Genomic DNA, 9239 nt, shown 5'->3' on the forward strand with positions numbered 1-9239 from the left:
AGGGGCGGATTCGGAACAAAAAGCGGCCCTGGATAAATTTGTACTAGTGGCCCCACATGGGCAGCACCAGAGGTGTAAGGTCTAGCCATGGGCCATGGCAGCAGCACGCTCCCCCCAAGACTTTCCAGATAGTGGGAATGTCCAGCATCAAGGGGGAAGTTAAAAAGAAATAAAATTATATATTATGAGCACATTATATGATACACCTTCAGAATTTAGGAAACTATATCATTCTTTAGAAATATATATTTTCTTGCTTATTACACCAACCGTATCCCAATCACTATTCACTCAATCTTATATGTCAGCCAAGCAGGCAGACAGAGCATACACTAGATCATCTGCAATCACAGACTAAGTGGCAAAGTCATTTTCATATATGCAAATTATTTTGCATCTTATTCATTATGTCTATAAAAAGGACCACATGTCCTCAAACAAAACAGGCCCCACGGGTGTGTCGGCCCACCGGGAATCTTCCCCGTGAACCCTATGGCCAATCCACCTCTGGGGGGGGGAGCCGCGGGGAGACCAGTGGGGACAGCCGCGGGCAGACAGAGGAGAACAGCGCTACAGTAGCGCTGCAGGAGGATGTCACACAGCCGCCCGACCTCACGGCAGTGTCCACCCGGCTCCAGCAAGCGTGACCTCACTTGCTGGAGCTGGGTGAATGCTGCCGTTAGTGGCGCGGCTGTGTGACATCCTGCTGCAGCGCTGTGCTGTAACGCTGCTCTCCCCTGTATGCCCGCGGCTGTTCCCCGTCTCCCTGCGGCTCTCCCCCCTCTCCTGCTCTAATCCCTCATTTCAGTCCAACATTTTTTTTATGTCGCACTGAGATGGTCGAAAAGGGGGCCAAAACTATTTCGACACAAGCACATGGATTGGCAGCTATTCCGCCGATCCACGTGCTTTTCGACAAGTCGAATTCATCAACTTGTCGAAAAATTTTGGGACATATTGAATAGGTCGAATCACGATTTGACCTTAAAAAGTCGAAAACTGCCATCTTTTCGACAGATGGCAGCTTTCGACTTCAATTGAATATACCCCTGTCTTATTCTCTGTAGATATCAGCTGACACTATGGTGTACATGTATGAAGCCTCTTAAAGACTGGAGAGAAAACAAATGTAGAAATTGCCCAAAGCAACCAATCACCTTCTTGCTAAGTTGCTACGGGCAACTTCTTCACCTGCTCACCTCTCCACTCTGTAGAAGGTGTCATACATCTCCCTCTATATTACTATAAAGCACATGATCTGTCAGTGATGGCTACTACCCAACTGAGGTGAAGTGGCAGATGACAGCAGTCAACTCAGTCTGGTATGCAAGTACTCTCTCTGGCCGGCCTTCAGCCTTGGACTTCCAGTGGTCGTTACGAAAGGAGTGCACTACTGCACTATTTCCTTACTGTGCATATATGCTGGGCACTAGGACCCAGGGAGGTCTGTCCTCCAATCTGATGTACTGCTACACTATAGACACAAGTCTCCCACTCGGCTCCGGAGAGACCTGCAATATAAAGTTGCTCCAGCATACTGCACCACTACCTGCAAGCAGCATACACTCGCTGGCTGGTGAGCGGTATAAAAGCCCACTATGCTGAAGCTTCGTCATCACCAGTGTGCATACAACAGTGAGTACGACTTTACTTGTGACACTTAAAAAAATCAACACCACTGTGTAAGTAACTTGGACTGTTCTGTGCCTTCATTTCTCTGCAATAACAACACCTGCACACAAAGCATTCCCAACAGGGCCAACCCTAAAGCTATCACTACCTGTCAGGTATGCCCAGCACTTTGTATTTGTATTATGTAAGCCCCACCCCCTGGTTATGTAGATGGGAGATATCAGCAGGCCAGAGAGGAGGAATAGAGGGCATCCATGATGTGATTGGCAGATGGCTGCTTACTCTGTGAGGGGTGTGACCTATCATTGTGCTAAGGCCTGATATGCGTTCCCTTGTGCAGGCCCAATGCTTCAAAAGTCTCCATTTTCCTGCATCTATGGGAGAGGAAGGGCGGGGTGGTGATGCCAGTAGAAAGTTATAAATGAGATGAGGGGGAGCACCTAGGACTCAGGAGCAAGGGGTCCACTGGAGAAGCACCTTGTACGGACTGCAAAAGTTGCAGGAACCTGAAATAAGGATGAATGCTCACTACGCTGTCTGTCCCATCTGTGTCACCCCTGTCTGTCTGCCCCCCCCCCCTCCCCTTTAGAATGTAAGCTCTCACGAGCAGGACCCTCTGTTCTCATGTGCTTTGTCATCCCTTACTTCTACTCCATATACTCCCTTCAACAGTACCCACACTAACCCTTGGTTTCCACAACCCTGCTGTTTATTTGAGTGCTATGACCACTGATGCAGAAATGTTTATTAACCATGTACCTGTCTGGTATCATAAGTCAGTTTTCTTGTGTACTTTGTCAGGCGCCGCGGAACCCTAGTGGCGCCATATAAATAATGGATGAAATTAATATCAATGGTGAAGAGAATCCCTTGGACGGAGATAAAGTGGAGAGACATAAAGTATCAGCCAATCAGCTCCTAGCTACCATGTTACCGTCTGTGTTTGAAAAATGACAGTCATGAGCTGATTGGCTGGTACTTTTTCTCTATCCCAGGCTTAGTAAATAGACCCATGTGTGTGTATCTAATGGCAAGCTGACATCTGCTGAAATATTGTGCTGGACTGAGGAGTCATTACCGTAAGATGTGTTTTATGAAACTGTTACAATTGGTTCTGGAGTTTGGCGTTGAGTATTATTATTATTATTACATTTTATTTATAGGGCGCCACAAGTGTTTCGCAGCGCCGTACAAAGGACAGTACAGGGAGACAAAACTTAGCATAACAATAAATAACAAAAATGGAGTGCAGGTAACAAAGAGCAACACAATTCTCAAAACATAATACAGCTTAGATGTAAGTAGCGAAGGAGTAATCATTGTACTACTTGGGGCTGGCGGCCATAGATAGAGATGAGCCTTTACCAGCAGGAGAGAAAGCAGGTAAAGATGGTCGCTGAGTGAAATGTGTCAAGAAGAGGGTTTAGACAAGAGGAAAGAGGGCCCTGCTCTGAAGAGCTAACAATCTAGTGGGGAGGGGCAACAGACAGATGACATGAGGTGCAAGCAGGTAAGCCTGATGGTGGTATGCGAGCAAAGCAGAGATGTCCAAGGCATGGGGCAGGGGGATGGAGGAGCAACCTAAGGACTAGGTTATGCATTGGAGGGGTACGCTTTGGTGAATAGGTGGGTTTTCAATGCCCGTTTGAAGCTTTGCAAGGTCGGGGAGAGTCTAATGGAGCGGGGGAGCGCATTCCAATGAAGGGGTGCAGCACGGGCAAAATCCTGAACTCGTGCATGGGAAGCAGTGACCAAGGCAGAGGAGAGGCGACGGTCATCAGCCGACCGTAGTGGGCGGGAGGGAGTATGAAGGGAGAGGAGGTTGGAGATGTAGGGAGCAGTGGAATTAGAGATGGCCTTGTATGTGAGGGTGAGGAGTTTGAAGAGGATTCTGTAGGGGAATGGGAGCCAGTGTAGATTTTGTTGAAGGGGAGTGGCAGAAGTGGTGCGGCGGGAGAGGAAGATGAGCCTAGCTGCAGAGTTGAGGACAGATTGGAGGGGAGCGATGTGGGAGCAAGTGAGGCCAGTGAGGAGCACATTGCAGTAGTCAAGTCGTGAGATGACCAGTGAGTGGATGATTAGTTTAGTTGCACTCTGGGAGAGAAATGGCCTGATGCGAGCAATGTTGCGTAGCTGGAACCGACAAGATTGCGCCAGAGCTTGGATGTAGGGTGCAAAGGAGAGGGAGGAGTCAAGAGTGACGCCCAGGCAGCGGAGTTGGGGAACGGGGGAGATGATAGTGTTGTCAACAGTGATAGAGATGTTTGTAGGGGGTGTTGCTCTGGCTGGGGGAAAGATAATAAGTTCAGTTTTATCCATGTTGAGCTTCAGAGAGCGCTCAGACATCCAGGAGGAGATGGCAGAGAGGCAGCTGGAGACCTGAGAGAGGACAGAGGGGGACAGATCAGGAGAGGAGAGGTAGAGTTGTGTGTCATCAGCATAGAGGTGGTATTGAAGGCCAAAGGAGTTAATGAGCGCACCCAGGGAAGAGGTGTAGAGGGAGAACAGAAGGGGGCCTAGGACAGAACCCTGAGGGACACCAACAGGAAGGATGGAAGGGTGTGAGGTGGTTCCGGAGGCAGACACAGAGAAGGAGCGGTTAGTGAGGTATGAGGTAAACCAGTCAAGGACGGTGCTAGAGAGGCCAACATTTTGGAGTGTGCGGAGGAGGAGAGGGTGATCCACGGTGTCAAAGGCAGCAGAGAGGTCCAGAAGGATGAGCAAAGAGAAGTGGCCCTTGGATTTGGCCGAAAGCAGGTCACTGGTGACTTTCACCAGGGCAGTCTCGGTGGAGTGGAGTGGGCGAAAGCCAGATTGTAGTGGATCAAGGATGGAGTGGTCAGAGAGGTAGCTTGTGAGACGGCTGTAGACCAGTCGTTCAAGTAGTTTGGAGGCGAAAGGGAGAAGAGAGATGGGGCGGTAGCTAGTGAGTGATGAATGGTCGAGGTTGGATTTTTTGAGAATAGGGGACACCAGAGCATGTTTGAATGGTGAGGGAAAGATGCCAGTAGAGAGCGATAGGTTAAAGAGGTGAGCAAGGTGGGAGCATGCGGAGGGGGGGAGGGAGCGGAGAAGACGGGAGGGGAGGGGGTCCAAGTGGCAGGTTGTGGGGGGAGAGGATAAGATGAGGGAGTGGACTTCCTTGTCTGAGGTGGGACGGAAGCAGGACAGAGTGGGATAGATGGACGGGAGGGATGGTGGGAGCAGGGGGGCAGCAGAGGGGTGACGGGAGGAGATGTAATTTTGAATATCCTCAATTTTGGAGATGAAGAAGGAGGCAAAGTCAGTGGGAGTGAGGGAAGAGGGGAGGGGAGGAGGAGGGGGGCGAAGGAGAGTGTTGAAAGTTTCAAAGAGTCGGCGTGGACTGGAGGACTGAGAAGAGATGAGTGTTTGGAAAAAGGATTGCTTGGCTAGAGAAAGAGCAGAGCTATAGGAAGAGAGGATAAACTTGAAATGGAGAAAGTCCGCCAGAGAGTGGGATCTCCTCCAGGAGCGTTCTGCAGACCGTGAACATTTTTGTAGGAATCGTGTGAGTTTGGTGTGCCAGGGTTGGGGTTTGGAGCGGCGGAGGGGGACAGATGAGAGGGGGGCCACAGAGTCAAGAGCAGCAGTAAGGGAAGAGTTATAGAAGGAGGCTGCCTGGTTGGGACAAGTCATAGTGGAAAGAGGAGAGAGGAAGGTCTCGAGGGAGGACATGATAGTGGGGTTGAGGGACCCGAGATTGCGTCTGGTGATGGTGGGTCTGGGTGTGGAGCAGAGAGGGGAAGATGAGAGGGTGAAAGAAAGCAGATGGTGGTCAGAGAGAGGGAAGGAAGAGTTAGAGAAATTAGAGAGATCACATCGGTGGGTGAAGACAAGGTCGAGGGAGTGGCCGAGATTGTGAGTAGGGGTGGAGGACCATTGAGAAAGTCCAAAGGAGGTGGAAAGAGCAAGAAGGTTAGAGGAAGCTGCGTTAGTGATGTCGATAGGGATGTTAAAGTCACCGAGGATGATAGAGGGGAGGTCGGAGGAGAGAAAGTGGGGAAGCCAGGCAGCAAAGTTGTCAAGGAAAGGTGTACAGCGGCCAGGGGGGCGGTAGATCACTGCCACATGGAGGTGAATGGGGTAGAAGAGGCGGATAGTGTGGACCTCAAAGGTGGAGAAGGTGAGGGAGGGCTCAGGTGGGATGACACGAAAGGTGCAGTTAGGAGAGAGAAGAATGCCCACGCCTCCACCCTGGCGGCCATCAGGTCTGACCGTGTGGGTGAAGGAGAGGCCTCCGTAGGAGAGGGCAGCAGGGGAGGTGGTGTCAGAGGAGGAGAGCCAGGTTTCAGTGATGGCGAGAAGGTTAAAAGAGTGGGAGATGAAGAGGTCGTGGATAGTTGGCAACTTGTTGCAGATTGATCTAGCATTCCAGAGTGCACAGGAGAAGGGAAGGGAGGGGACGGGGGAAATGGGGATCAGGTTGGCTGGGTTCTGAATGCGTGTGGGTAGTCTGGAAATTTGGGTGGCGGGTGATCTAGCAGTGAGGATTGGTATGGGACAGGATCGAGGAGCCATAATTCCTGCTCAGTAGTGTTGTTCTGAGGAATAGTATTGAATGGAGTGGCTGTAATAAAGAAATAACAATCAGAAGGGGGATGTAGTCAAAGCAAAGACAGTGGAGACCAGTTTTTTTTTTGTAAATAATGGAGGGAATGGAAACACTGAGAATGTTACACAGTGGTTGAAGAGAGTATAAATGAGGAGCAGAAAGCAATGTGTGAGAGCAGTATGGCTGTTACTTAAGCAGACAGGGAGGTCAGTGTCCAGGCTGTGTGGATTGCAGGCGTTGGTGGTACTGGATTAGGTTACTCTCTGTAGGCTGTTGATTGCAGGTGTGGAAGATAGTCTGCTGTCCTTCTGTAAATATGTTACAATTTACAATTATCAAGAGTCGTGCTGGAGGTATGTGGTGTCAATTGAAGTTTTTATTTTTGCACAAGAGATGGTCTGGTGCCCAATATGTGTATCACCAGTGCACAGCATAAGTGGTACCCAGAGTGGGGAGGTACTTAATACCCAGGCCTGGGCTTGTGTGGTGGACCTGGCGGGGTCCAGAGCCAGTCCTTGCGGTGGAGCAACACTGCATGCATAATCTTGTAATGGAAGTGGAATGGTTTTCAGAGAGTATGGGGGTAATTCTGAGTTGATCGCAGCAGCAAGTTTGTTAGCAATCGGGCAAAACCATGGGGGTCATTCCAAGTTGTTCGCTCGGTAAATTTCTTCGCATCGCAGCGATTTTCCGCTTAGTGCGCATGCGCAATGTTCGCACTGCGACTGCGCCAAGTAAATTTGCTATGCAGTTAGGAATTTTACTCACGTTTTTTTCTTCGTTCTGGTGATCGTAATGTGATTGACAGGAAGTGGGTGTTTCTGGGCGGAAACAGGCCGTTTTATGGGCGTGTGGGAAAAAACGCTACCGTTTCTGGGAAAAACTTTCTGGGAAAAACGCGGGAGTGGCTGGAGAAACGGAGGAGTGTCTGGGCGAACGCTGGGTGTGTTTGTGACATCAAACCAGGAACGACAAGCACTGAACTGATCGCACTGGCAGAGTAAGTCTCGAACTACTCAGAAGCTGCACAGAGATGTCTTTTCGCAATATTGCGAATCTTTCGTTCGCAATTTTAAGAAGCTAAGATTCACTCCCAGTAGGCGGCGGCTTAGCGTGTGTAAAGCTGCTAAAAGCAGCTTGCGAGCGAACAACTCGGAATGACCCCCCATGTGCACTGCAGCGGGGGGCAGGTATAACATGTGCAGAGAGAGGTAGATTTGGGTGGGTTATATTGTTTCTGTGCAGGGTAAATACTGGCTGCTTTATGTTTACACTGCAATTTAGATTTCAGTTTGAATACACCCCACCCAAATCTAACTCTCTCTGCACATGTTACATCTGCCCCCCCCCCCCCCCCCCCCCCCTGCGGTGTGCATGGTTTTGCACAACTGCTAACAAATTTGCTGCTGTGATCAACTCAGAATTAGGCCCTATGTGACCACGTCTCCAAATTATCTGCACACAGCCAGAGATAATTAACAAGGCTGCTAAGCAATTAACAAGCGCTATGGGGGTCATTCCGAGTTGATCGCTCGCTAGCAACTTTTTGCAGCGCTGCGATCAGGTTAAAACTCGGCAAAACTGCGCATGTGAATGCGCCGCAATGCGCAGGTGCATCGTTCAGGTACAAAGAGGATCAGTGCTGGGCGATGGATTTAACAAAGAATCCATTCGCACGGCCGACCGCAAGGTGATTGACAGAAAGAGGGCGTTTATGGGTGTCAACTGACCGTTTTCTGGGAGTGTTTGGAAAAACACAGGCGTGTCCAAGCGTTTGCAGGGCGGGTGTCTGACGTCAATTCTGGGACCAAAAAGTCTGAAGTGATCGCAGCGGCTGAGTAAGTCTAGAGCTTCTCAGAAACTACAACAAACTTTTTCGTGCCTTCGGCTGCAAAAGCGTTCGCACACTTGCAAAGCGAAAATACACTCCCCCATAAGCGGCGACTATCTGATCGCAGCGCAGCAAAAAGTTGCTAGTGAGCGATTAACTCGGAATGACCCCCTATATGTGCAACGCAGTGGTGTATCTATAACGGACGCACCCATGTTCTTCAACACATACCTCTGACATTTTCCCAGCGATTTGCACATGCGTAGTAAAAATCACCAGTAAAATGGCCGCATTTTTCTGGAGCCCGGTGTGTGCGCAGTAGACTATATCATAGTGCCAGAGTCTACTCACTTGTGCCACTGGCTAGAGAGGAGGGGCCCGGCAGAGATTGCACACGGGCCCCCTCCTCTTATTATGCCACTGGTGCAAGGAGTCGCTTTCTTCTCTGTTGGAATTTGTGACCAAAGAGCCTAATTCAAGGTTGATTGCAAAACAATATTTTTCTCTAATGGACAAAACCATGTGCACTGCAGGTGGGGCAGATGTAACATGTGCAGAGAGAGTTAGATTTGGGTGGGTTATATTGTTTCTGTGCAGGGTAAATACTGGCTGCTTTATTTTTACACTGCAATTTAGATTTCAGTTTGAACACACCCCACCCAAATCTAACTCTCTCTGCACATATTACATCTGCCCCCCCTGCAGTGCACATGGTTTTGTCCATTAGAGGAAAATGTTGTATTGCAATCAACCTTGAGTTAGGCCCAAAATGCTTAAAAAAGACTTTGCCAATAAATAAGCCTGAAAATGTGCAAAACAAAGAAAGAACCAGACTCACACCTGAAACTGATGCGACTGCTGACTGCGAAAAGCTCGGCACTGCCGCTGACGTGAGGGTTGTCGGTTAGCGGTGCTGGAAGACGTCACATACAAGTAATATAATGATTTGTCACACAGACACAAAGGTCAGGGAGGCCACGCTGATATATTATTATCTATATCAGGGCTGGCCAAACCGGTCCTCAAGATCTACCAACAGTTCATGTTTTCCAGGCCTCCTGGAGATCTGTTAGGAATGAATGCAGCACATCTTAATTAGTAATGACTACACATGTGCACCAGCTAGGTGGTCTGGAACATGTGAACTGTTGGTAGATCTCGAGGACTGGTTTGGCCAGCCCTGATCTATATAGTTGGCTAATT

Source organism: Pseudophryne corroboree, chromosome 1, assembly GCF_028390025.1.
Source record: "Pseudophryne corroboree isolate aPseCor3 chromosome 1, aPseCor3.hap2, whole genome shotgun sequence".
In the NCBI taxonomy this organism is placed as follows: Eukaryota; Metazoa; Chordata; class Amphibia; order Anura; family Myobatrachidae; genus Pseudophryne; species Pseudophryne corroboree.